This window comes from Cynocephalus volans, chromosome 7, assembly GCF_027409185.1.
Source record: "Cynocephalus volans isolate mCynVol1 chromosome 7, mCynVol1.pri, whole genome shotgun sequence".
NCBI lineage: Eukaryota > Metazoa > Chordata > Mammalia > Dermoptera > Cynocephalidae > Cynocephalus > Cynocephalus volans.
In genome coordinates this window covers 119,438,113-119,465,214 of record NC_084466.1, presented here as the reverse complement: position 1 = coordinate 119,465,214, position 27,102 = coordinate 119,438,113, and the positions used below count along the sequence as shown (strand labels likewise).

Below are 27,102 nucleotides of genomic sequence, written 5' to 3'. Positions count from 1 at the left end.
TGCATTGATGGACACTTAAGTTGCTTCTATCTTTTGGCTATTGTGAATAATGTTGATATGAACTTACGCATATGTAAGTCTCTGTTTGAGACATGGAAAGATATCTGGTGTCTCTTTTTTTTTTTTTTTAAAATTTTATTTTGTCGATATACATTGTGGCTGATTATTGCTCCCCATCACCAAAACCTCCCTCCCTTCCCCCCTATCCCCCCCAACAATGTCCTTTCTGTTTGCTTGTCGTATCAACTTCAAATAATTGTAGTTGTTATATCTTCTTCACCCCCCCCCCGGTTTGTGTGTGTGTGTGTGTGTGTGTGTGTGTGTGTGTGTGTGTGTGAATTTATATATTAATTTTTAGCTCCCACCAATAAGTGAGAACATGTGGTATTTCTCTTTCTGTGCCTGACTTGTTTCACTTAATATAATTCTCTCAAGGTCCATCCATGTTGTTGCAAATGGCAGTATTTCATTCGTTTTTATAGCTGAGTAGTATTCCATTGTGTAGATGTACCACATTTTCCGTATCCACTCATCTGATGATGGGCATTTGGGCTGGTTCCAACTCTTGGCTATTGTAAAGAGTGCTGCGATAAACATTGGGAAACAGGTATACCTTCGACTTGATGATTTCCATTCCTCTGGGTATATTCCCAACAGTGGGATAGCTGGGTCGTTTGGTAGATGTATCCGCAATTGTTTGAGGAACCTCCATACCATTTTCCATAGAGGCTGCACCATTTTGCAGTCCCACCAACAATGTATGAGAGTTCCTTTTTCTCCGCAGCCTCACCAGCATTTATCGTTCATAGTCTTTTGGATTTTAGCCATCCTAACTGGGGTTAGATGGTATCTCAATGTGGTTTTGATTTGCATTTCCCGGATGCTGAGTGAGGTTGAGCACTTTTTCATATGTCTGTTAGCCATTTGTATATCTTCCTTAGAGAAATGCCTACTTAGATCTTTTGCCCATTTTTTAATTGGGTTGCTTGTTTTCTTCTTGTAAAGTTGTTTGAGTTCCTTATATATTCTGGATATTAATCCTTTGTCAGATATATATTTTGCAAATATTTTCTCCCACTCTGTTGGTTGTCTTTTAACTCTTTTGTTTCTTTTGCTGTGCAGAAGCTTTTTAGTTTGATATAATCCCATTTGTTTCTTTTTCCTTTGGTTGCCCGTGCTTTTGGGGTCGTATTCATGAAGTCTGTGCCCAGTCCTATTTCCTGAAGTGTTTCTCCTATGTTTTATTTAAGAAGTTTTATTGTTTCAGGGTGTATATTTAAATCCTTAATCCATTTTGAGTTGATTTTAGTATATGGCGAGAGGTATGGATCTAGTTTCATTCTCCTGCATATGGATATCCAGTTATCCCAGCAGTCTGGTGTCTCTTTTTATTCTAACAAGGACACCAGCCCAATGGGCTTCACTTCTTAAGGCTCGACCCATTAAGGTTCCACCCTTATGACTTCACTTGGCCTTTATTACATTCTTTTAGGCTCTCTCTCCAAATACAATCTCCAAATACAATGTTGGGAGTTAAGGCTTCAACATCTGAATTTGGGGTCAGGGAGACAAAATTTAGTTTAAAACAATGGTGAATGATTTTTGACAAGAGTGCCAAGACTATTTAATGGAGAAAGAGCAGTCTTTTAAACAAATGGTGTGAGGAACCTGGATATCCAGATGCACAAAGATGAAGTTAAACCATTACCTTACACTGCACACAATCATTAACACAAAATGGATCAAAGGCCTAAATGTAAGACCGAAAACTATAAATTTTTAGAAGAAAACATAAGAGAAAATGTTTATGACATTGGTTTTGGCAATGTTTTCTTGCATATCATACCCAAATCACAGGCAACAACTGTAAAAATAGACAAGTTGGACCTCAACAAAATTAAAAACTTTTGTGCGTCATAGGAGATTATCAGCAGAATGATAAGACAACTCACAGAATGAGAGAAAATATTTGCAAATCATGTATCTGATAAGGGATTAATATCTAGAATATATAAAGAATTCCTACAACTCAGCAACAAAAAACCAAACATCTGATCTAAAAATGGGCCAAGCACTTGAATAGATACACAAATGGCCACTAAGCACATCAAAAGATGCTTAACATCACTAATCATTAGGGAAACACAATCCTAGACTACAATGTTATGCCACTTCATGCCCATTAGGATGGCTATTAAAAAAAGTGACAGAAACTAAGTATTGGCGAGGATGTGGAGAAATTGGAATCCTTGTGCACTGTGGGTGTGAATGTAAAATGGGACAGCTGCTGTAGAAAATGCTATGAATCCTCAACAATTAACCTTAGAATTACCACATGATATAGCAATTCTACTTTAGGAAACCAGTATGTACCCAAAAGAAGTGAAAGCAGGAACTCAAACAGACACTTATATATCCATGTTCATATCAGCATTATTCACAAGAGCCAAAAGATGGAAGCAACCCAAAGGTTCATCAACGGATGAATGGATAAACAAAATATGGTATATACATACAATCGAATATTATTCAGCCTTAAAAATAAAGGATATTTTGACACATGCTACAACATGGACAAAGTTCAAAGACATTATGCTAAGGGAAATAAGCCAGTGACAAAAGGACTGATACTGTATGATTCCCTTGAGAAGAGGTACCTAGAGTAGTCAAAGTCATAGAGACAGAAAGTGGAATGGTGATTATTAGGGGCTGTCGGGGAGATGGGAATCAGGTGTTAGTGTTCAGTGGGTACAGTTTCTATTTGAGAAAATGAAAAAGTTGTGGAGGTATATGGTGATGATCGTTACACGATAAAGTGAGTGTTCTGAATGTCATAGAACTGCACACATAAAAATGGTTAATATGATAAATTTATATTATGCATATTTTACCTTAATAAAACATTTTAAAGCTTATTTATGTGAAGGGTGCTCTAAAAAAGGTGAATAGAAAAATAAAAAGAATGTGGGAATATGTGTAATAGAGATGGAGAAGGTTCTGATTCTGTAACTTTTGCAGATCAGTAATAGTTCAAAAGAACAACAGAAATGTATATGAATAGGTAATTTGTGGAAGAGCAAATAGAAATAGCCAGTAAATATGAAAAAAGATGCTCTAAGTCCCTAGCCAGTAGGGAAATGCAAATTAAAGAAACAGTGGTTTAGTTTTGCCAAACAGATTGGCAAATGTTTAAACGGATGAGGATACAAATTCTGCAACCATGAATCGTTATGGCTTTTATGAAGATCAATCTGATAATAGTCATTAAAATACACGTTTTATTCAACAAAGTAATTCCACTTCTTAGAATCTATGAGGGATCTTCAAAAATTTCATAGAAAAATTTGTGTTATCTTTTAATTTTATTTTTCCAAAAGCTTTTTGAAGTACGTTTGTATTTCCCAGATTAAAAACACCAGTACTTAAGGATATAAGTTCAAGAATGTTCATTACAACATTGTTTTCATTAGCAACAAAATGGAAATATCAATAGGGAATAGTTAAATAAATTTTGGTATATCAGCACCACAGAATACTATGCAGCTAGGGGACTGCATGAATTAGATCCAAACCAGTAAGAGTTTGAAGGACTTTCATAATATATACTTAATTGAGAAAAGAGAGCTGCAGAGACACATCCAAAACATTATTTTTTATTGCGGAAAGACCCGAGCCCTTAGGTCTATGTTTGTTTGTGATATACAAGTATTGAGAAATGTATGTAAGCACCTTATAGGTCAACAACAAAAAGACAAGCAACCCAGTTAAAAAAATGAGCAAACAACTTGAGTATACCTTTCTCCAAAGAAAAAGAGTCAGGGAGGACCAACAAACACATAAAAATAAATTCAACATCATTAGTGGTCAGAAAAATGCAAATCAAACCATGATGAGGTACCATTTCTCTCCCACTAAGTCGGCTATAGCAACAATTAAAAAAAGGAAAAGAACAAGTGAACAAGTGTCAGCAAGGGTATGGAGAAATTGGAATCCTAATACATTGCTGGTGGGAATGTAAAACGGTGCAACTGCTGTGGAAAACAGTTTGGAGGTCCCTTTGCAAGTTAAATGGAATAGTACCATATGACCCACTGCTTGGTATATATTTCTGGGTGTACTGCACAGCTGGGTATATACTGAAAATAATTTAAAACAGCTGTTTAAACAAAAACTTGTACACAGATGTTCATTGTTGCACTATTCACAATAGCCAAACGGTGGAAACAACTCCAATTTTCATCAACTGATGAAGGACAAACAACATGTCGTATATTCATAAGATAGCATATTCTTCAGCCATGAAACGTATGGAGTTCTGATACATGCTACAACATGGATTAATCTTGACAGCATTATGCTAAATGAAAGAAACCAGACCCAAAAGGCCACTGTCATAGTTCTCTCTCTCTCTCTCTCTCTCTGTTTTGTTTTTGTTTTTCTTCATTTGGTCTAAAGATCACTGTCATGAAAGTGCCTACAAACTCTAGCCCTGCTCTCGTGGGGCTCCAGGGGAGGTGATCATGGATATTTACATTGTGCCTTCCATAGGATACTTCTTTGTCCTGGTGGATGGCTAATGCCTAAGGGTCTGTCTGACCCATTACCAGGTGTGTCTCTCTTAGGAAACTTATTTATACTGGTGAATGCCCTTGTGGCTCTTGTCTGCCCTGTGTTTAGTTTATTCCTACCAAGATAGCCACTTTCTAGGAGAGCCCTGACCTGGAAAGAAGTTAGATTTGGGTGTGTACTGGTCAGATGAGACAGAGAGGAAGCAACTGAAAACACACATGAAATAACATGGGCAGTTTATGACTTATAGACCCCAAAGAGAAGAGGGCAGCATCCCTTCCAGGGCCAATGGAAAAGAGAAAGCTGTTGGGGAAACACATGCTGATGGAGTTTGGATGTGTTGTCCCCTCCAAAACTCATGTGGAAATTTGATCCCCCATGTGGCAGTGCTGGAAACTGATGGAGTCATGGGGGCGGATCCCTCATGAATGGATTAATGCTCTCCCCGGGGGGGAGAGGGGATTAATGAGTGAGTTCTCGCTCTATCAGTTCCTTGGAGAGCTCGTTCCTTAAAAAGACCCTGGCACCTCCTCTCTCTCTCTCTCTCTTGCTTCCTCTCACCATGTGATCTGCTTGTTCCTGCCAGCTGCCTGCTACTTTCCGCCATGAAGAGAAGCAGCCTGAGGCCCGTGCCAGATGCAGCTGTCCCAGAATCGTTAGCCAAATAAATCTCTTTTCCTTATGAATCACGCAGTCTCAGGTGTTTCTGTTATAGCTACCCAAAGGGACTAAACGACATGCTCAATCAACAAGTGGGGAGCAAGGGAAAAAGAGGAAGCTGTGGGACCAAGCCTGTATTGGGGTCCAGGGCACTACATTAGTGGGTTTTCTGTGAAGAGTTTTAGTTGGTGGGTTTATAGCAAGTGGGTCACTGCAGCATATCTGCCCAGTCCATGCAGGGTGCGGGGGTCAGTGGGGCAAGTCACGTAGTCATATCTAGCTATCTCATAAGAAGGTGGTCAACCAGGAGATGGTGGTATCTGGATCAACTACATTGAGGAACTGGGAGGAGGGGGAAGAGAACTAGACACTGTGTCATGGTTGACTAAGCCTTGCTTCTGGTGTGACAATGTTAAAACTAGATTCAAAATAGATGCTGAGGCAACATAAAATCATTAGAATTCACTAAGCCACATACTTTATATGTCCAGTTACATGAAATCTCCAAAACAGGTAAATCCATAGAGGCAGAAAGCAGATGAATGGTTGCTGGGGCCCGGGGAGAAGAGAGAGTAGGGAGTCACTGCTTGATGGGTGTGGGGTTTCTCTTCATAGTGGTAAAAATATTCTTGAACTAGATAGTGGTGATGGTTGAACAACATTGTGAAAATCCTAAATCCCACTAAACTGCCTACTTTAAGATAGTTAAAATGGTAAATTTTATCACGATAAAAAATCATATTCCTAACCTGGATAGAATATTTTTCCTAGTGCATGTTGAAATAAACATAGAAGCTAATTAGTATGCCATCTGAAATGATCTCATAAACCCCCTCTGCCACCCTTTGAGAAACATTGGTTTAAGGTTTCATAAACTATCATTGAATTTAGACACTCTGGTTCATATCTCAGCTCTACCACTTATTGTCTGTGTGATCTTAACATTTTTCAATCTAAGACTCCTTATTGCAAAATCAGGATAATACAAGAGTCCCTGTTCCATAGGTTTCTTTTGAGAATTAAATGTAATAATTTACATACTACTTCTAGAAGCCAGGCTGGCACTTAGCAAGTATTCCGGAAGTGATAGCTACTTCTATAACATTTGTTGTTGTTGTTATTACTTTAATTATCAGTGACAACTCTCCCTGTTTCTAGAGGAGGGTTGATTACAGGCCTGTAATTGTGTAGTGTCTAGAACTTTTGCCCCTTCAAATTTTTGCCCACTGGAGCACTGAGGAAAAATTTTCAAGTCAATATTAATTAATAGTTTTTATAATTTGCTGATATTAGGGATTATTTGAAGGAAGTTTCAGAGAGAACAATATAGAAATTCCCACATTAAGCCCCTTAAGTAAGGTAAATGTGGATGTCCCCAAGCACAGAACTCCAGGCAAGACCCACGGGAAGGAGGAGGTCAAGGATCTGCTGACAGCCTGGATTCCCCAGAGAAGGGGTCGTCTGCTAACTTCAAATCCAGTCAGACTGAGAAGGCCTGACACAGGAGCCCAGCAACACAGAAAGTGAGACCAGAGGCCTACAGAGGAAGGCTGTAAGCTTCTCCTACCACCGCCCCGCAATATTTCCCCCAGGACATCTGAGAAGCCCCTGACTGTGGCTTACACGGCCCTGTGGGACCTGCCTAGTCCCCCTGGTGAGGATTCAACAGAAAGCCCTGTCTCTACCCAGACAAGCTGTCCATTGATTCCCCGGATCAAACAGAATTGAATCCGGGGGTAAAGAATAACCAAGTTTGGGATCATTTTCTCCCTTCCTGCAAGACTCTTTTCCCATTTTCCTTCTCTTCTTTGGGCTGTAGCATGAGGTGAGCTTCCTCAAGGTGATGCTAACAAAAATAAAAATGCCTGCATTTATAAAACAGTTTATGTGTGTTTGAATGTGCACGCGCATGCACACACACACATTCAGTCCATAAGCAGATACTCATATAGAAAAGTTAGGAAATTTGACCTCACTGAGACCAAACCTGTTGCGATAGTATTTAATTAGCATTTTTTCCAAAACTTTAGACATAATGGCAGAGATGCAGAGAAATCCTTCCCTCCTAGTTGCTGTAAATTAGGCAGCAGTTCTGTAGTGTTTTGTTTAGCCAGATGGGCTCCTCTGAGATCTGGCCAGTCTGTCTCGTGGATTTTCAGATGAGCCCTCCAGAACAGGGCTATGCAAGGGAGCTAAAGAGCAAGTGATGATGTTAGCTATGGGTGTGTCTGTCCAATTAGAAGTTGGAAGCCAAAGTGGAAACTGAAATCGGAAAGTGAAACTAACTGGCAGAGTTCCTGCTCGAGGAAAAAGAAACTTAAAACCGTGATTGCTTTCCTTGTTTTGTTTTGGAAACTAGTTGAGAGGAGGCTGATGAAATTAGTTTTCTTCATGTGCTAATACCTCTTTCCTGGCCATTTAGAAACTTGGGAGCTAGGAGATGCTAGTTAGTGCAGAGTCCCCTGAACCTAGAGTAGGGAGACCTGTAAAAATGACTGTGTGAACTTGCAAATTTCATAGCCTTCTCCCCGCAGGGATTGTTCATTTAATGGTATAAAAAAAAATTTTTTTTTTAGATGAATCTTTTCAATTTATTTCTTAGTTATATATCTTGAAAATGTATTTTTTTAAAAAATTTTATTTTGTCGATATACATTGTGGCTGATTATTGCTCCCCATCACCAAAACCTCCCTCCCTTCTCCCTCCCCCCCTCCCCCCCAACGATGTCCTTTCTGTTTGCTTGTCGTATAACAACCACAATGGTATAAAATTTTAAGTCTCCAAATGGGATTCTTAACCTAAATTTGCTGCCATTCACTGTGAGGTCGTGTCTTACTAATTATTCTATGCCTTTGCATACCCTTCTGGAGAATGGGCAATGGTAGAAAGGGGCCTGTAACCTCTTCCCTATTCATAGGAACAGAGAAAATGTATGTGGTAGCATCTTGAGTTTTCAAAATGAAACATGTTAGGCCTAATGATAAAAATTTTTTTTTTTATTATCAACAGTCTGTATTCTAGCCATCTAAGGTGTTCTCTTTCATCAGAAATGATTCTCGTAGCTGTGCAAGATTATCCTAGCTATGCTCATTCTTCTTGGTGCCATGTCAGCCTGGCTAAGCCTTCCTTAAGCTGGCTCATGCAATGTTCTATGTTTGCAGTAAGAGATTAAAAGTAAAGCTGTGCTGGGCTCCTAAGTGTAGGTTTGGTTCTTATTACTGGTGCCTGCTGAGCTTCTAATTGTCCGTAGTTTTTGCTGCAAATAGCCTCAGTCTCCTGGTACATGTGGTGATGATTCTCCAGCAGCTTACACAAAGCAAACTTACCCCCAGCCACAGTTAATTTAATCATGGGAAAGCCCCTATTGGGAGGAGGTAATCAGACTTGCTTGTCTGGAAATCTAAATCTGGGAAGTATATATATTTGTATACCATTGTTAACCATATTTTGCTGTGTGTCCCGAAAATAATTAAAATAGGGAGAAAGCTTATTCACAAACAGAGAAGAATATCAAGCATTTAGGCTGAGAGAAATAGGGAATTAGAGATAAGAGTTGAAAAGCTGTGGAGTTACCTTTTGTCCACAGCTCTACTTGCAAGGGCCAAGGGGCAAAGACCACGACTTAGGTGTCTCATGGGGTTTCCTGGTAAGTACCGAGTGGTATAAAACTAGATTACCAATGACTGTGGCGCTGAAACCAAAAGTATTTGTAGTGTTCCTGAAACCCAATGTCTGGCCAGCATTTGGAACCAGATCTGCCTCATAGCCTTAAAAGAGCATTAGCCCATTGTTGCCAATCATGGAGGTTGTAGTCTGGATTCTGGATGACTGCATAAAAATGGGAGAATTCAGAGAGGTAGGTCTAATTTCAGTTAGCTTCCTGCATAGAGAAGGAATTGACTATAAAATATAAATACCTAGTCCTGATTAAGTCATGGAGATTCTGCTCCTTACTTATGGTTTCAGCTTGACAGAAATAAACAAGTCAACCTGGTTTAGGAAAGAAGAAAAGAGGCCAAATACCAAGAAAGGCTTGTAACTTCTGATCACTTTGGCGGGAGGTAAAAGCAAGGTGCTATGGTTTGGAATAGAGCACCCTCTATTGCTCCAGCATGGACATCCACATTCTGATCACATGTCAACTCAATCTCAACTATAGTTCAAAGAATTTGAGATTAAATACTTAGCAACTACCTGGCACAGGGAAGCATGCAAAGAAGAGGCGGCTGTTTTTGGTGTTATTGTCATTACTATTTTCAGTCATCAAGTTAAAAATAATGAATACTTTAAAACAAGCTACCTACTTTGTCTTTTAAACTATGAAGCCAGAAGAAGAGCAGCTATAATAATGTGTTGGTCTTAGAAACACCTAATTGGACACACTGCAAATCCAAACAGTTTCTGCTCAACTCCCCCTGCCTAGCTCATTGTCTATCTTAGCCCTCACCTATTGAAATAAGCTTCCACAGAGATATCCTGAAGTAGACAGAATGTTCTACACAAATAAGAATTTCTGAATTAATAAGAGAAGTTTCATCATGTATTCAGATAAATGTTCAGTCTGTAAGCAAATGCTGAAATAAACAAATTAGAAAACCTCTGTTTTTTGGAAGCCAGGTGGTCTTTGAAATTCTTATGGAGGACTGACTGGTTAGCTCAGGTGGTGAGAGCACAGTGTTATAACACCGTGGTCAAGGGTTCAGACCCCTGGAACAACCAGCTGTCCAAAAAAAAGAAAAGAAAAAAGATTTCTATGGAATAAAACAATTGGGTTCTCAATTTTCCAATTCATTAGATAGCATGCAGAGAATCGAAGTGTTTATCTCGTCATTGCTGTGAATTTGGCAGTGGTTCTGGTTCTGTGGGGCTCTGGCCCAGGCTGAATAGTTATTTGGAATCTTGCCCAGTGTCTCTCTGGGATAAACAGACTCATGAGCAACTCAGGACAGAGCAGCATTAAGAAGAGAGAAAACAGCCAACAAAGTGTTGTGTGTGTGTATGTGTTTACAGTTCGAAAGAAAATAGGAATTGGAGAGAGTGAAACTTTTAGAAAATGAAATTTCAGCACTAGGCTATGAATCCATTCCCAGGAGTCTAACAACAGCTCTGCAATTGACTGACCAATTATGATGTCAGTTTACTTCTGTGACCTTCAGCTCCCTCAGCGATAAACAAGGGATTTGGAATAGATAATCATCACTGCACATAAAAATCATCTAGGGACATTTAAAAAATAATGCTAATTGGGCCTTATCCAAGAGCAATTAATATATCTCTAGGAATGGGCCCCTGACCTCAATAATGAAAAGAAATCTCAGGTGCTTTGGCAGTATGTCTGGACTGAGAACCATCCCTGGTGTCTATTGCATGTCTGAAATCCTCTGGCGGAGTGATTTGGGACTCAATCCCTGGACCCGCTTCCCTTTCTTGGAGTTTCACATTCAGAATCTTTATTCTTTTGTTACTCTCCCTACATCGTGGGCAATAAACTCAATCTCTTCTTGATCTATAGGATGGCATGGATAAAGAATGTGATTTTGAGTATTTTTGGTGTTGATAATAAGAGCATCGACAGATGCTGAGCTATTTCTGCTGAACTGTCTTCAATATCCCATGACAACTTATTAAGGAATGTGCATCCACAAAGAGTTCCCTATCTATCACTCGTAGTCTCAATTTTTTTTATCAGCTTGCTAAAGACTGTAGAATAGGACGTAGTGACCTGGTTGCATATTGGAAAGCTGGTTTCTCATTAGAAACAAATTCAACTGTAGGTGGTGCTACATTCCACAGTTGGGCTTCCCTGTCTTCTCAGGCATCTTTTCCACTAGCATGTCCTGCAGAAGTCGCTACTGTACGTGTTTCAGTAATCACAGTTCAATGAAAGCATCGTAGTGATCATGAGAGATGTACAGGATGCTATCATGCTAGGACCATAAAAAACAAAGGCTTAACTGAAGCCATCAATCCATTTACACTTTCCTGAATCTTTGAATTCCCTTAGTCTTTTCAGTTTGTCATAAAACTCAGGTTTACAGATATGTCTCTTCATAATTTATAATTGAGCATTGAACAGTTCAAGTATCTCTGCTAATTACATATTATATACTCTCCTCAATTTATTCGATCACAAAGATACTCTTAGTTACTGCCTGTTTTTTAAAAAACGTAATTGTCACTGTTTTGACCACTGTATGAAATCCAAGCTCTTGGCTTTTGAGATTATTCATAAAGTACTTCCTATCAAAACCATGAAGAAAGGACCCAGACACCAAACTCCTTTGTTGTGAATGGTCCAATGATTTTCATATCTGCTCATGGGTGTTCGAGGGACCACACAGCCCACTTTAACTAACCCACAATGTGACTTACTGCAATATATTCAAGTACTAATGGAATTTTCATCATTTCACTGTTTCCATTTCAGGCTTATTTTGAAACAATTATAGACTCACAAGAAGTTGGAGGAAGGGTCGGTCCTGTGTTCCTTTCACCCAACTTCCCCCAAAAGTGACATATATCTGTAGTGCAATACTGAAACCAGGAAAATGACATTGGGCCTATGTGTGTATTTTAAAGATGTAATATGAAATATACTTAGTGAATCTTGCAACTGTGTATCTTTCCTCCCAAACTGAACATTCCTTTCTCAGTAATACCAACTTATCCATATGATTTATTTCATAATACACTAAAAACGGTCTCAGAATAATAATATCAACAAAATACCTCCAGAGTACTTGCTGAGTAGAGTTTTACAATTTTTTCCCTGTTTTGTCCATAGATATAGCCTATTAAAGGTGTGGAGTCAAATTGCAGTGTATTAAAAATCACATGGCATCCTCCTCTCTGTGTGGTTTTATTGTGTATCCCACATATACTTTGTCTCGTTTGTCTCATTTTGCTTTACTTTTTAGAAATTGCATTTGCCATTTTTACCTAAACATTTTATGTACATTGTAAAAGGGAGCAGAGTTGAGAGAATTTATCAGTGAAAACTAGATTCTACAACTAACGCTTTACATATTTCCTTTGTCATGTATCTATTCATCTATTCGTTCCTCTATCCATCCATCAATTTATCATATTATTTGTTGTTGCACAAAAAAAGCAATCAGCACAATTAATTGATAAAGCATTTCAGTATGCATATGCAGATTGCTTTTTGGAATATGAATTTGGTTTTATAATTAGGTCTAATATTTACATGGTTTCAAAAACAATACAGAGAAGTCTAGCTTCTATTGCTTTTTCATAGATTCCCATTACAGAATTTTATGATCTTTTCATTCTTTTCTTTTGACGATAAGCAGATAGATATGTCTTTCATATGCATTCCCATTTCCCTCTGTTCTTCCCTGGTCCATACTGAGTGTAGGAGCCAGTGACACGAGCAGCAACTACAAGATGCTCAGTCAACCATTCCATGATTGTTTATCGAGTACCTCCTCTGCTTGCAGGTCTAGGAGATTCGATGTTGTTTAAAATAGATTGTTTTAGGACTTGCCTTATGCTCACCCAAATACACATGCCCACATCCCCTCCCCGCCCCCCTCCAATTTTAAGTAGACTCAGTTGCTAGATAAACAAATTTTAGTAGTGGAAATGTTTCAGCGTTAATTAATGAGTGCAATGAAACCTAATTTCCTGACGACTTACCAACTAGGTGAGAATTATATTTGTGATGAATTTAGCCAAGATGATTATAAATCTCCCATTACTTCTTTTTGCCAAGACCTGCCAGTGGCTAAGGAGCAATAGTTGTTTAGAAACTACTACAGAACGGAGCCAAACCAAAAAGCTGGGAGTTATGTAGTGTGATAAGTACAGCAACATTGTCTGTGTGTTTTCTAATCAGTAGAGATGTGTCCTCAGATTTCTCATTTAGATTTATTCCAGGAGCAAACACAAACCTCCCCTACAAGTGGCTCTACAGCGATCACAGCTAAGGAATTCAAAGAGGGGCCAGAGGAGCCCAAGAGTCCCATGTTTACAGGGAAAAGACAATATAAGTATTCCCATTTCAGTAGTTTCCTCTGGTTAAATTTGATGAATCTGTTTTTTTGTTTAGTATCAACAAAACTGAAAAGGTTGTGACTTGTGTGTTCCCTAAGTGTCATCTGAATGTCCCATCCAGTCCCCGAGCCCAATCCCCCGGTATTGGCCAATCCTAATTTTCAGGGATCAAGGTAACAGAAGGCAACCTTTCAATTCCATGGCCTGCAGGAGTAAATTGTTCTCCAGTATCTTAAAAAATTCTTGGTAGTTGTAGTAGATTGGATTATGTCATCCCCAAAGTCCCTGAAGGTTGAATTGTGTCCTCCAAGTTTTATGTATGAGAAACTTAGCCACCACTGTGACTGTGTAGAGGGTGGGGAATCCTATTATGGTAATTGAAAGTTGGAGCCTTGAAAAGATGATTGGACTGTAGGACCGTGCAGTCGTGAATGGATTAAAAATGATGATCAGGGGCATGGTTCTGAGGGCTTTGAAAGAGGAGGAGAGTCTGTTGCTCTTTCTACTTCCACCATGTTCCAATGTGAGACCCCTGGGTTGCTGTCACAACCACGAGACAGACTTTGGACGGCCCAGCCTCAGAAAGTGTCAGCAATACATTTTGTTTTCTTATACATCACCCACTTCCAAGTATTTTGTTAGAAGCAACAGAAACAGACTAATCCAGTAGGTTTATATTCCCACAGTTTCCTCTGCTTTAGGCCATCTAGTGCTGCATAAATTGTTCTGCATTTTTCAATTTCCACCCAAACATAAAAGATACATCTCTTTTTATTTACATCTCCAATGAAATACACTCAAAGAATTTGTCATCTTACCAGATGTTACTGAATATTTTGGGGTAGGGAGCAAAAGGGGATTAAATCACACACCACCCAGTAAGGACTTAAAAACTGCACTAGAGTATTTATTTCATTTTCACCTTGTGTATCCCTACGAGATTTTTTCTCTTACTTTGTCTTTCCCCAACATATTTTAAGTTTCCTGAGGTGTGAATTAACGTCCAGCAATGTGTTTGGAGCACACAGATCTCTTGAGATTGCCAGAAGATGAACAAATGCTAACAAAAGGTTGGATTTATTATAAGGATGTCATTGGCTTGACTCACTGACCAGCCCGTCTTGGCTGCGGAAGGGCCTTGGGAAATGGAAACTCAGGCTGGAATGCTGTAATAAACTCCTGAAATCTCGTCCTTCTTTCTAACGCACATCTTTGCTCATTTGCTTTGCTCTTAGATCTTGTAGCAGGTCAGTGCCCCTGGGCACATGAAAAAGAAGCCTTCCTTGTTTGTCTCTTCTCCTTGGGACATCTAGACCGAGAATGGAAGCCGTTCATTTCATTTTCAAAATCACACGGAAAACAATTCTTGTTGGTCTAGCAGGTGAGAGATGCCCCAAACAGCATTAATCAACCTTGGCCTATGAGTGCAGGGATGTGTTGTTGAAAAAAGGATGCTCCTGTCATAGACACATGGATAGAAGGGGAAAGAAAGAGGGGAGTCAGTCAGGCAGCAGAGTATGTGCTGTGTCAAAGTATTGTGTATTTCCCCATGTTACAGATTTTTGAAGGCAGCAATTGGGAAAGATTGATGACCTATTTAGTTATGAATATGTTAAATGAGTAATGGTGACCTCTGTTTCAAAACATAGAGTTGAGGTCAGCAGCCAGCCTCAGAGCCCTCTCATAGCACGTGAAGGCTTCACTAACTTCGCCTTTCAATTTGTGGACAAGCCCAAGGAGGCTCAGACTTTCCACAACACGTACATTCCAGTGAACACGTCTTATAGCCAATTTTTCTAAAGCATTGAGAAGTTTCTCCCTGTAATAGGGCATTTTTTCTATTTTTAGATCTTTTAAGTAAAAGGTGATTGCTGTATCTTCAGACTTTATGTGAAATTGTTGGAAACGGCCGTATCAGTAATGAATCACTTGTTGCAGGTGATCCTCAGTGATCTTCATGCATAACAATTTCTGAAAAGTGTCCTCAGCGTCTCTGTGGTGGCCTATTTGTGCATACATTTCAGCGAGGTCAGCATAAGCCGATTCAGATGAGGCTTTTAGTTTCAAAGTATTTTGAAATTCATTTATAGCTAATCAAACCAATCTGTCCACTTCTTCTCTATCCTGCCCTCTAGACTGCCTGTTTGCAGCTTTCTTTATTTCGATTGTCTTGTCGTTGTAGCAAAGCCCCATCTGGTGATGCACAAAAGTAGAGGTGGGTGTTGCCCACAAGGCCGTATTTAAGAGCTGAAGAGCTGTATCTAGAGAGTGTTTTCTTCAGTAAAACGTGGATGCATATTGAAAGACATAAGTCTGTGAGGACTTGACGGTCAGAGCTTCTTTAATGAACTCTTCTCCTTCAGCTTCTTGTCCTACTTCCTGAGGCTTCAGTGCAAGGAGAACCTCAATATAGGCATCTTCTGGATTTAGCCTGCTGGCCTGTCTTAGAAGGTGCAGAGTTGACGTGGTAAAACCATCCGGTCGATAAGCAGTAATTGCATACCCAGTGCTGAATTCAGCATTTTTAGGGTCTGCTTCCAGAGCCTTTTCAAAGCAGTCCTTGGCCTGTTCGCAATTCCTTTTACCCCACTTCAGCAAAGCCCATCCTTCCTCATGATCCATCTCAGGACATTCCATTCAATAGCAGAAGGGACTTGCCAACATCTCGCAAGTGCTCTCCACCTTACCCAGGTAAGTCTGGTCTTGCCAGTCTTCCCAGCTGGTAGCACACCCAGGCATAGTTGCCCCAGGTCACCAGACTTCTCATGTCCGATTGGTTGTCATGATCTCGCTGGATTAAGTCTTCGGCTTCTTTCAAGCTCTCCAAGGCTTTCTCATTCTGGCCTTTCAGGTGCTTCTCACAGGCCAGTACGTTGTGTATTCCCACATTGTACTTGGTGTCTAGGAACTCAATCTCTTCCAAGACCCTGTTTTCTAAATCAGGCATTACAGTGACTTCAATTAACAACTTCCATGTAAAGTGACATCTCAACTGAGCTAGGCTATCTTCACTGAGATTTCCATCAGATTCCTCACAGTAACAGAAGACAGCAATTATTTCTGTTTTTAGTAGTATTCAGTCTACTGGAAATGAAGCTAGCACTTCAAATAGTCAAATATTCTCCGTCCCAATGTCCCTGCCTCCGTTAGCTCTTGCCTCTCTGGATCCTGTGCTTATGCCATTAGGACACATTGCAGGTTGACACAAATACCCGGAGGAAATGCTGAACCCTTCATGGTGCCAGTAGGTAGGTATTAGAAGTCTACAAGTCAACTCAAAAGAGATTCTTTCTGCTAATGTCAAAATAATTTCAGCACCAACTTCAACACTGCAAAACCCTTCTCTCATGCTTCTTCCCAGCTTTGTAATACACCACTAATGCTGTCTGAAGAAATGTGGAACTGAGGGTTCACAGGAGGGTGAATTCCTTACTCATCTTTCACATATTCCCAACACGTAAACGCATTTTGGTTTTCTCTCCTCCCAGACAGGGTTCTGAGTGAAATATGACAGCCAAATATGGTTTCAAATGATGAATATCATGAACCCTTAAGCAAGGTTGGAAAACGTGGTAGGGCATTCTACCCCCTTCACCTCTATGAATTTACTGAGCCAATCCCAAACAGGGAGGTTGAAAAATGGGTGGAACCACCTCACAATGGCAGACTTACTGCATGGGGACAGAAGTAGGGGGATGAGTGAACATTGCATGGGGCTAGATGTGTCTATGTGAGGAAGTGGCAAGTCTCACTTTTATAATTCACTGAACCTAATGTCATGTAATGTTGCAGCCTAGTGGCGGGCAGTTACTCTAAATCTCAAAAAGTGAAGTGATCACTCAGCTACGCATGGAGAAGACAGTATAAAAAGGTTGAAGGGACCAGAAGTTGTCTTTCCATTATTTTACTGTTTTATATAGTGCAGCTGAAGTTCTAGTCTTCCTCTAAGAACATAAGGGAGCCAAAAGAATTTTGTCTCTAATAGTGAAAAAAAGTGGCCCTCACATCCTATGTAAGTATATTTGCCTCTGCGTTCTCAACTAATTGTCTTACATTCTATATGTGACATGTTTTCTACCCTTTAGGCCCAAGAAAGATTCTGGAGGGGACCTTTATAAATTTCCTTTGATGCTATATATGACAATGTATAGCAGAAAGCAAGTGTAATATAAATCCCATCATCCTGACTCAAAATATTTAACCATAACCTCATCACAAAAAAGACTATAGAACATTCCCTTTTGAAAATAAAGGGAAAGGCAAAATTCGCAAAAGATGAATAACTGTCAAGTGAGGTAGAGGATACTCAGGCTTACAGAGTATCTTACTATTTATTGCCTCTGAGAATACAGCTGCTGGCTCCATAGAGTCCTCTCATTTCCGTCAACATCTCCACCTCATAATCTCCCCATAGATCTTGGATTTTTCTTGAGTGCATTCCTGCATACACTCCCAAGCCATCCTCCGCAGGCCTGAGTCTATGGAAGATGCCATCCTGACACTGAGTTTGTTCTTGCTTTACGGCAGGACTGCTTGGTTGACTGCTGAGGTCAGGAGCTCCAGAAACCTTTCTTTTTACCACCCAACCGTGGTCCGGAAATATTGTCTAATGAAACTTGTGCACGTGCCTGTGTGGATGTGGGTGCGGGTTTGAATGTGATGGTTGTGAACATGGGGTGAGATCAGGAGTGAATAAAATCAGTATTCCTCACTGAAAATAGCCTCCACTTCTAAAGGAGATGGAATCAGGAAGAGCTTCTGACCCAAATGCTCCACTTTGCCTACTGCAGTCCGTGGTATGATGAGAGCAGACACTGCCCGGGGAAAATCATCCGCACAGACTGCCATTGCTCTAGAGCTGCTAGAATATTTGTGGATGATCCATTCCAGGCTTTCTAACTTTGTCACATAATCTCAGGCACCTCAGCTGCTGATCCAGCCATCAGTAGAAAGAGTCCCTCCTTCTGAGTGATCTAATCAGGGCCAGGGTGACCTGCATTGATAGGTGCATCGATAGGTGATATTCCAGATTTGAGCCCTCACCAAGATTGCAAAACTTCCAGCGCACACTTGGAACAGACTTACAGGGTTGCCCTGCCAACCTGCCAGAAGAGAATTATTGTTCTTTCTTATAGGTAGTTGTTCATCAACATGCGTCATCTTTTCTTTCCTCTTGGTCCTGGGAAGACTATGAGGTAGAATGGCATCAGAGAGGTGTCCTTAATCTCTAAAAGAGGAATGCTAAGAACCTAAAGTCCTCCTGTTACCTAGTAAGCACACAGAGAGTACTGTCATTAGCAGTGTACGTATTATTATAAAATTACGAGTATGTGTATGTGTGTGGTGACCTAACCCCTCTGTGCATATGGCAGGTGGGCAATTGTAACCACAAGTAGCCAGGCCTGTGTGTAGATCCTCTTCCCTTCAGCTGCTTGTATTTTTGATCAACGCGCAAGAATGGAAAGAAGAGCTCACCCTGCTCCTCTGTTTCTGTACCACTGGGATCAGGAGTATCTCGACATGGGTTTTCTTCATTCTGGAATAGTCCAGAGCCCCCTTAGGCCACCCTGACCAGGGGACTCTAGAAACACAGACACAGGCCATTGCAAAAGCTCTCGGGTAGCCTAGATGCCAAGGCTGGGGAGAGGGTGAACCTGCTTTCTGTCAGCTCCACAGCTGTGGACAAAGCTCACATCATTATATGGCCACGGGCCCATTATATTAAAAAGAGAGACTGGATAATCTTTTGGTAAACTCCTTTGCAATCCCTCACTTGCAATTTCTTCTCAAGACAGGTATAGGTGTTTACTGGAGGAGAGATCCTAGAAGCGGGGCCCCTTTTACTGAAAACTCTTCCTCTCCCACTCAATGGGACATCCAGTGGGAGAACTCTATCACGTCAGAATGCTTTTCAGTAGAAAATATTTTCTGTACTTCACCAGTTCTAACCAAACCAGCAAGAAAGGAATACCTATTTTTTAGAACCAACACTTCACAACCGCAATAAGATTTCCCATCTTCTAACATCTAGTATAGTGGTTTTTCAAACTTTAGCATGCAACGTGATCACCTGGAAGACTTATAACACACAGATGGATGGGCCCCACTCTGATGTTTCTGAGTAGGCAGGTCTAAGGTGGGGCCTGTGCATGTGCATTGCTAACGCATTCTCAGATGATGCTGATGCTGCAGGTTAGGGTACCACATTTTGAGAACAGTTGATTTGGTGAAAGGCAAATTGTTTAGTAGTCACAATTTCAGTTTCACAGTAATCCCAAAACTTTAACTTGGTATCAGTAAGACCAGAAAAAAAGACTGTTTTTGAACATAGCTTCTTCTCCTTTCCATGTAAAAGCCTGAAAGGATCTAAATGCTCTTTCCCTGACTGGTCCCCAGGTCAGCCTCCCGTCTAGGCACAGGCCTCTGTTCCCGTGAACACTCAATAAGTATCCTCTGGATAATTCTCACTGCATTAGAAAGTGCTACACAAATGACATCTCCTTTGGAATTAAGATCGCTTACTTCTTCCTTCCCTTAAGAGCACTGCTGCTCTTATTAAGCAAACTCAGTAACAAGACAGTTAGAAAACTCACCTCTGTGCATATATTTTCATCTTGCCCATTTGGATCTACTTTCCTGCCTTCTTCACTATGCTCTGTGCTCGGGGAAGCTGAGTTTATGGACTTCATTACCTGGACCTCTCTGAGTTTTGACTTTCTTTTGGGTTTAGCCCACCAGAAGGCAACAGTCAGAAATCAGAGTGCAGGAGGAGGTGAGGATGGTGGTGTTAATGCCTAAGCTCCCACCATGCTCACTTGGCAGTGGTTGAGTTTTTCACCAAAAGCCTTTAGAGAAGCCCCTCCCCTACAGCCACAGGTAGAGGTCTCTGCAGGTCTGGGGACCACTCTCTCCTCTTGCGCTGTAGGCCTAGGGGTGTCATGTTACCACCATTGTTAGCCCTCGCCCTGCTCCTATTTAGTATCATCTGCTGTTGATTTTCCTGAACGTTGCCCACAGCCTCTTAAATAGCCCCTCTAGTACACTCTCCTCCATTACCTGCCTGAGGGTGCCTGTCAGGTCGGAACCTTGAGTGAGACAGCTCCCCTAGGAGAAGGAAATGGTCCATAAGGACAGGTTTGGAATTTCAAAGTGCACAGAAATAAGGTTGGGAAAGCAGAGAAAGCCTTTACCTCATGGTGCTTTGAGGCAGCAGGTGCTCTGTTGTGGTTTGGTCCAGGCTGGGAGGCTCCGCTGGCATTTGTCCGCAGAGTTCTAGGGCTTTTCAGAAAAGCATACGCTTATACAGTAGAGGTATCCCCAGGCAATTTTTCATTCCTTTCAGGCCCAGTGAAATTGGCTGTGTTCCATCTTGGTGAAAATGAAACTTGGAGAGAGGGAGAACTGTTTCTGCTTTGATTATGAATATGTGCTCAGTTTTGGCAGCTAACACGATGTTTGTGAGAAGCAGTTTTGATATGCACGTTTACTGTTGGGGTCAATGTGGCCTAGGAGATAGAGGATAACGGGATCTTCTGATGACATTCAGAAGTTGTGGAAAGACCAGTGGAGAACAGGGATGTATATTTTTGTGGAACAAGTCAGACTCCGTTGTGAAACTGGTTACTGTCACATGTACCCAGCCAGGTGGTTCCACGGACATCTGCAATGGAAGCTCCTAGGACCAGGGTCAGTGGTTGATGCCCAAAGGAACCCCATAGAGAGCCACTGACAATCTGTGGAAGAATAAGGTTGCAGGTGAGGCTGCAGTTGGCTAGGTCTTCCTCTGTGGGGTTGCGGTAGGCAGAATGGTTCCCTCTGGGGTTTGAGGCAGTGGCGTGTAAGGATAAGTGCATGTTGTTTACATCCTCTGGCAGCATTTGTATTACTGCCAAGCGAGACCATAGTGGAGCCTACACAGATGTACTGACAATTTGATGATTATTACTGTTCACCATCAGGGGTTCAGACAATGGTGTTTGAACTGGTCAGTAGAGGAATGTGTGCACGTAGTCAGAGAATGTGATGGGGCCACTGGGGTCTCTAGTACTCTATGATGTGTGGCTGTCAAAGTGTAAATCGAGGGCTGGCTGGTTAGCTCAGGTGGTTAGAGTGTGGTGATATAACACGTAGGCCAAGGGTTCGGATCCCCATATCAGTCAGCTGCCAAAAAATAAGATAAAATCCAATCAAAATGCACATAATTCTTCTGAATTGTTCTCATGTTCCTGCTATTCCTACTATTTTTTAGACCACCTATTATGAAGCCAAAACCTGCAGAGAGTCAGTCAAATCCCATTGACATGTTTAATGACTTTCTGTGAGATCCAGGCTGGTGTAACTCTCCACACGACTAGCAGGAGAAAAGGACCATTTGGAAAACTCTGATATCCTCTTCTGAAGTGTTACAGAGTCATCCTGTAAGTGTCTTTATCTTGGTTATGCAGGGAGTAGTGCAGCGAGATAAGCTAAAGGACAAAGAACAATTTCCCTTTCAGTGAGTGTTCCATGGCAGGGTTATTAACTTCATTGTTGTCTATTCATAATTATCTGGTGAAACTGTAGCCCAGCTGTGCTGTTTCTTCCTTCTCCTGGGCCCTTAACTAGACTATCTTTCCCAAAATCCCTTGTGTTAAGATGTGGTCATATACCTGAGTTGTGGCTAATGGAAAATGGGCAAACATCGTGTGTGCCATTTCCAGGCTTAGGCCATGAAACGCCCATGCATGGTCTTCCATGGTCTATCTTCTTTTGTGTGAACACCTGGAAGCAACATATGAAATATGGTAGAGTCAAAAGATGGAGGGAGTCTTAGTCCCTGGATCACTGGATGAAAGACAGCCACTTGCCAATCAGGAAAATGAGAAGTAAATCTCTATGTTACTTGCCAAGTGATATTGCAGGTTTTTTGTATGATAACAGTTTGCATTACCATAACTAACAGAGATGACAAGAAAAAATTAAAATTGTATATACTTTCCCAAATCTCAGATAGCATCATCTGTTCCAATTCAGACTATTTACTTTTGTTGAAGTAGACAATACTTTAGTTCTTTAATTATAAAGAGGGAGAATTGCTAAGACACTAAGAGAAAGAGACTTGTCAGAAATATTTTCTACGAACTTTTAATCCCCGTGGGCCAAAACGCTCGTATAGTTTAGATATTAGATATTCCTTTCACTGATCCAGTGTTCTTTCTGATGGTGATAAGTGGCTCACTTTGTCTTGAACCACTGGCTGGTCTTGCTTCACTGTAATTGGTGATGGATGATAGAGTGACTACAGCTCGAGCTGGGCATCCTCAGTGACAATCCCTTTCAGCCAAAGACCACCAGGAATACACCTGTAGTTGAGCAAGATGGGTCCATCCCTCATTGCAGTGAAAGAGAACATACACTATGGGGAACGGTGGGGTGTCTCAGTAAGAGGGCGATGGAAAGGATTTATCAGATTTGAGCTTGTGCTAGGTGATTATGGGGAGGGTTTAAGAAGCAGGGCTTTGCTTGGGATTGGATGCTGCCAGGAAGCAGGAATGATTCTATGATTGCATACCTTGAATTGTATCTGGAAAGGGGGAAGACTAGACGGAGACTAAAGTTGTAATTTGTAAAGAAGCAGCAGTCACTCACAGGAGCCAAGCGAAGGGGCTGTTTGTTTATTTTGGGACCCAATTGGACAGTATTCATATTTTTGTCTGTGCTCAGACATGATTACAGAGTGGCCTTGTATTTGGTCTTGATCCATCCTGAACACAGGATGGCACTGTGTGATGTTGATGTTCTGCAAAATTGTTTGTGTGCCACAGAACAGCAGGCCAACTCCCAGATGTCACGACTGCTCTTCACTTTCTTGTCAGGGAACTACCGTATTACCATTCCAGCAGACAGAGGGGTGTCCTGGCCTTTGTAAGGCCAAAGATTACAGACAAGACGGATTACCCAGAAAAGGAACATCAGACAGCCTTCTGCACATTCACAGATCATGTATGCAGTATCTCTTAGGAAAAGGGTAGGCTTGAGAAGAGGTATAGTATAAAATTGCCCTTTGTGGAATTTAAAAACCTCTATCCACATCTCATTCAGGGTGGATTTTAGGCATCTTGAGATAAACCACACTGGCCCGTTAGCATGAGAGAAGTTCCTAGAAGCCTGTGCTGGCTCTCTTGACATCTCATCAGCACAGGATATTGTTTAAATCCACGTGTTCTTCCCCAAAGCCACCAAATCTCAAGATTACCTAAATAAAGAGAATGCCAATCCCATTCCCTAAGTATACTCTACGGATAGAGGTAGGTAGTAAGATTCCTTAAGGATAATAAGAGCACAGGAATGAAGGGTGGAACCAGCCAGGGTAAGAAAGGAAAGGGAACTAGGCCCAGGCTGGCCTGCTGTGGAAGCCCACGTCTGCCTGCAGGGAAGAGAGACTGTTAGGCAAACATCTGGGGATGAGCAAAGCCAGGCCATTAGAAAGAACCTCCTAGACGTGTGGGTGACAGGACCACCTGATGGTGGGAATGCCCTCACACACGTACACCACCTCAACTATTTTAGAGCTGTGTGCTCTGAGTACAAGAAGGTAAAGCTCCATAACAGAACAACAACACTTATTCTGTCTATGGGTCCAAGGGGACATTTTCCCTTGAGGTTTCCTTCCCTCCTTCCCATCTTGGACAAAGCGAGAGCTATTAAGACATTCTCCTTTCACTTGCCTTTGTGCACAAAAGATAGTGTTGCTCAGTGGCCACCTGGTGGTAGACTGCCTGGGGTCATGACTGGGCTTTGCTGTTTATGTGATGTGTGATCCTGGGCTAGTTGGTTCATATGTCTAAGCTACCTGTAAAATCGGGATAGGAATAAGAGATGGAACAGGACATTGCAAGGAAAGCATGTCTCATTTAAGAGCATTCAGTAGTTGTGAGTGTTGCTTTCACAGTGTGGGACAAGTCCCTCCACGTGGGCAGTCTGTGCTGACCATGAGCTGAGCCCTTCCCCATTTCAGGTTTTTCCAGTGGGCACCGAGAGGGAGGGGCCTCATGTCACGTCTGACTGTGCAGCAGCTGAGATAAGGGTGCTCTGTTCTGAGCTTCAGGCCCGGGCAATCTTGATATTCCCCCACCTTTGGGCTCAGGTCAGGGAGCCCTGTATACCCTAAGCACAGAGCCTGGCAGCCTCTCTTGGGCAGCAGGCATCCATCCCCTCCCTAGCAGGGATTAACCTGTGCAGGTGGAGGAGAGATGTGGGAAGGGGGATCACTTTCTCTCAGCTCTTTGTATCAGATGGTGGGCTCCTAGCAGGCCGATTCAGTTTGCAAGTGCAGATATTTTCTTCAAGGTACTAGCCCTAACCCAGCTCTGAAAGAAAGGGATAGAAACATAAGCAAACACTGAAATGAACATTAGAAGACCTGCTTACACTGATACCAGTATGATTCTAGAATTTTCATGGACAGAATTATTGCTTTGTAACAGAGTGTCAGAGAAACAGAGGAAGCATCTATCACGTGGTCACTATGAATTTGGCAGCCGTCCTGGTTCTGTGGGGATCTGGCTCAGCTGATTAGCCATGCAGAATCTTGCCCAGTGTGTCCTTGGCATAAAAAGACACATGAACCACATAGGGCAGAGCAGCACTAAGGAGAAGAAACAGCCATCACAGCATATAAGAGTGTGTGCGTGTGTGTGTATGTTTATGTGTGTGATTACAAATAGAAAAAAAGCAATGGAAACTAGAAAGTGAAACTCATTTCTAATGGGCAGATTCCTACTTACAGAAATGAAACGAGCTCTGCATTATGAGTCTACTATCAGGATTCTAGGACCAGTTCTGTGTTTGATTGACTAACTAAATGAACTTGATTTCACTTAAACTCTCGGTTGCCTCATGAGTTTTATAATAAGGTTGGCCCCCAACTCTAGCTGCAAACTAGAAAGTTCCCTGGGAATCTTCAAAAAATACCAATGCCTGAGCCAATCTCCAGTCGAATAAATTAGAATCTCTGGAAGTGAGGCCCAGGCATCATTATGAGGAGTAGTTTTTTAAAAAAGAAATCCTAAAGTGATTTTTGTACATGGTTTAAAACCACTGAGCTAGATCTCTGCTACTCAGAGTATGGTCTGTGGACCAGCATCGTCATCAATTAACATATAGAAATGCAGAATCTCAGGCCATTCCACAGACCTACTGAATTAGAATCGGCCTTTTAACATGTCCAGGAGATTTGCTGGTACATTAAATTTGGAGAGATACTTTCCCAGATGATCCTTGTGTCCCTTTCAGGTCTAAATGCTATGGATCATAGACTCATTCCCAGTCACTGTGCATCTTTCTATGAGGCTGTCATTCAGAATCTTCATTGTTCTGTGTCTTGGGTTTCCCATGTGCATCTTAATAATCCACACAGTTCCAGAAAGGAATGTAGATCAAATGGTATTGATCACTACAGACAGTGTCTGGTGTTTTTCTCTGAGACTACTCCTGTTTGCAAACATGTGCCAATCACATCCACAGAGAAAATACTCAGCTACCAAGAACTTCTCTTCTCTGAAAGGCCCAGTAATTTTCACTGCTCTGAAAGGCCCAGTAATTTTCTTGACAGCTATCCTCGGCTCACCATGATTTCCTTTCCTAGCTTCCTCCTATGTATTCCAGTTCTAACTGCATTTTCATGGTCTCATTTTTACATTTCAAGCATTCATTCACCTGGAATTGTCTATGTAAATCTTACAGAACATTTACACAATTGAACTAGGCTCAAGATAATGCGTAGATCTATAAGGTCTATGGGAAAATTCCTCAGTTTTCTTGGGGACAAATTGTTTTTAGATTTGTCTGAAATATCCTGGGACTAGGAGATTCCATGTCTATAAGGGAATGAGAAGAAGAGAAGATATTTTCTAGTTGTAATTGAAATTTAGGATCCAAAGTTGGGCCAAAAAAAAAAGTTGCAGTACCTATATCCTTCCCATGGATTTGGGGAGCCCATAGATGTCTAAGGAAGCGGTGGTCCAAACACATTGTGGGCACACCCAAGGCCTTCGTTGCAGTGAGTTCCATATCCATTTCAAAAATCAGAAGACTTTGCGTGATCGTTAGTAACATGCCCTGTTCTCTGTTGAGACTCTTCTCAAGTGACTTGCCATCTAGCAACAGAGACAGATTCATCAGCACTTAGTCTGATTTCAACAAAAGCAGTACCCAGTGATTGCTTTGCAAACACAGAGAAAGGGATATTTACCTCTTTCGGAGGTTCATAAAAAATTTCTTGGACTAACTCTTGTGCTTTAACCTGAAATGTTGGCCGAATCATAGTCCTGTTAGTTCCTCTACTCAGAGAACACTCCCAGGACTGTCTACTCTGAGAGCAGGCGTAGCCCAGGAGGGGCTCCGTGGCCACTCCTGCAGTGTGCAATAGTGCTGGCTGCACACCCTAGGGGGAAGGCTCAGTCCCAGGACCACCAAACAGTTCTTATATATCAAGTCATGGTAATTGTGCAAAAGCCAATGAGAGGGCATGTGTGACTGTGAATTTGCCAGCTGACTACCAAATTGGTACTCCGAAAACAGGAAGATTTATGCGATAGGGGCCCCAGTATGTGCGATGCATCTTTACTGTCTTATCAAGAATGAGTTTGTTTTAGGTGTCTTGTCAGTTGCATCTGTGAAGGTCGTCAGTTATTGACTGCCCTGTAGGTGAGATCTAGCCCCTTACTTTTCCAGGGACCACCTGAGGACAGATTAGACTCAGAGAGCCAGAGGTATGGAGCTTGATTATACCCTTTCCCTGTGTATGAGTTGGCTGATCAGGTACCTGTGCTGGTGCATATATATGTGTTTAAAGAGCCTCTACACCTACCACTATA

The 27,102-nt window shown here is 41.4% G+C and overlaps 1 pseudogene; it reads right to left on the bottom strand.

Annotated features, from left to right (window-relative positions):
- Positions 1–14,884: 14,884 nt before the first annotated feature.
- On the bottom strand, positions 14,885–21,099 carry LOC134381736 (interferon-induced protein with tetratricopeptide repeats 1B-like; annotated as a pseudogene).
- Between the last annotated feature and the right edge of the window lie 6,003 nt (positions 21,100–27,102).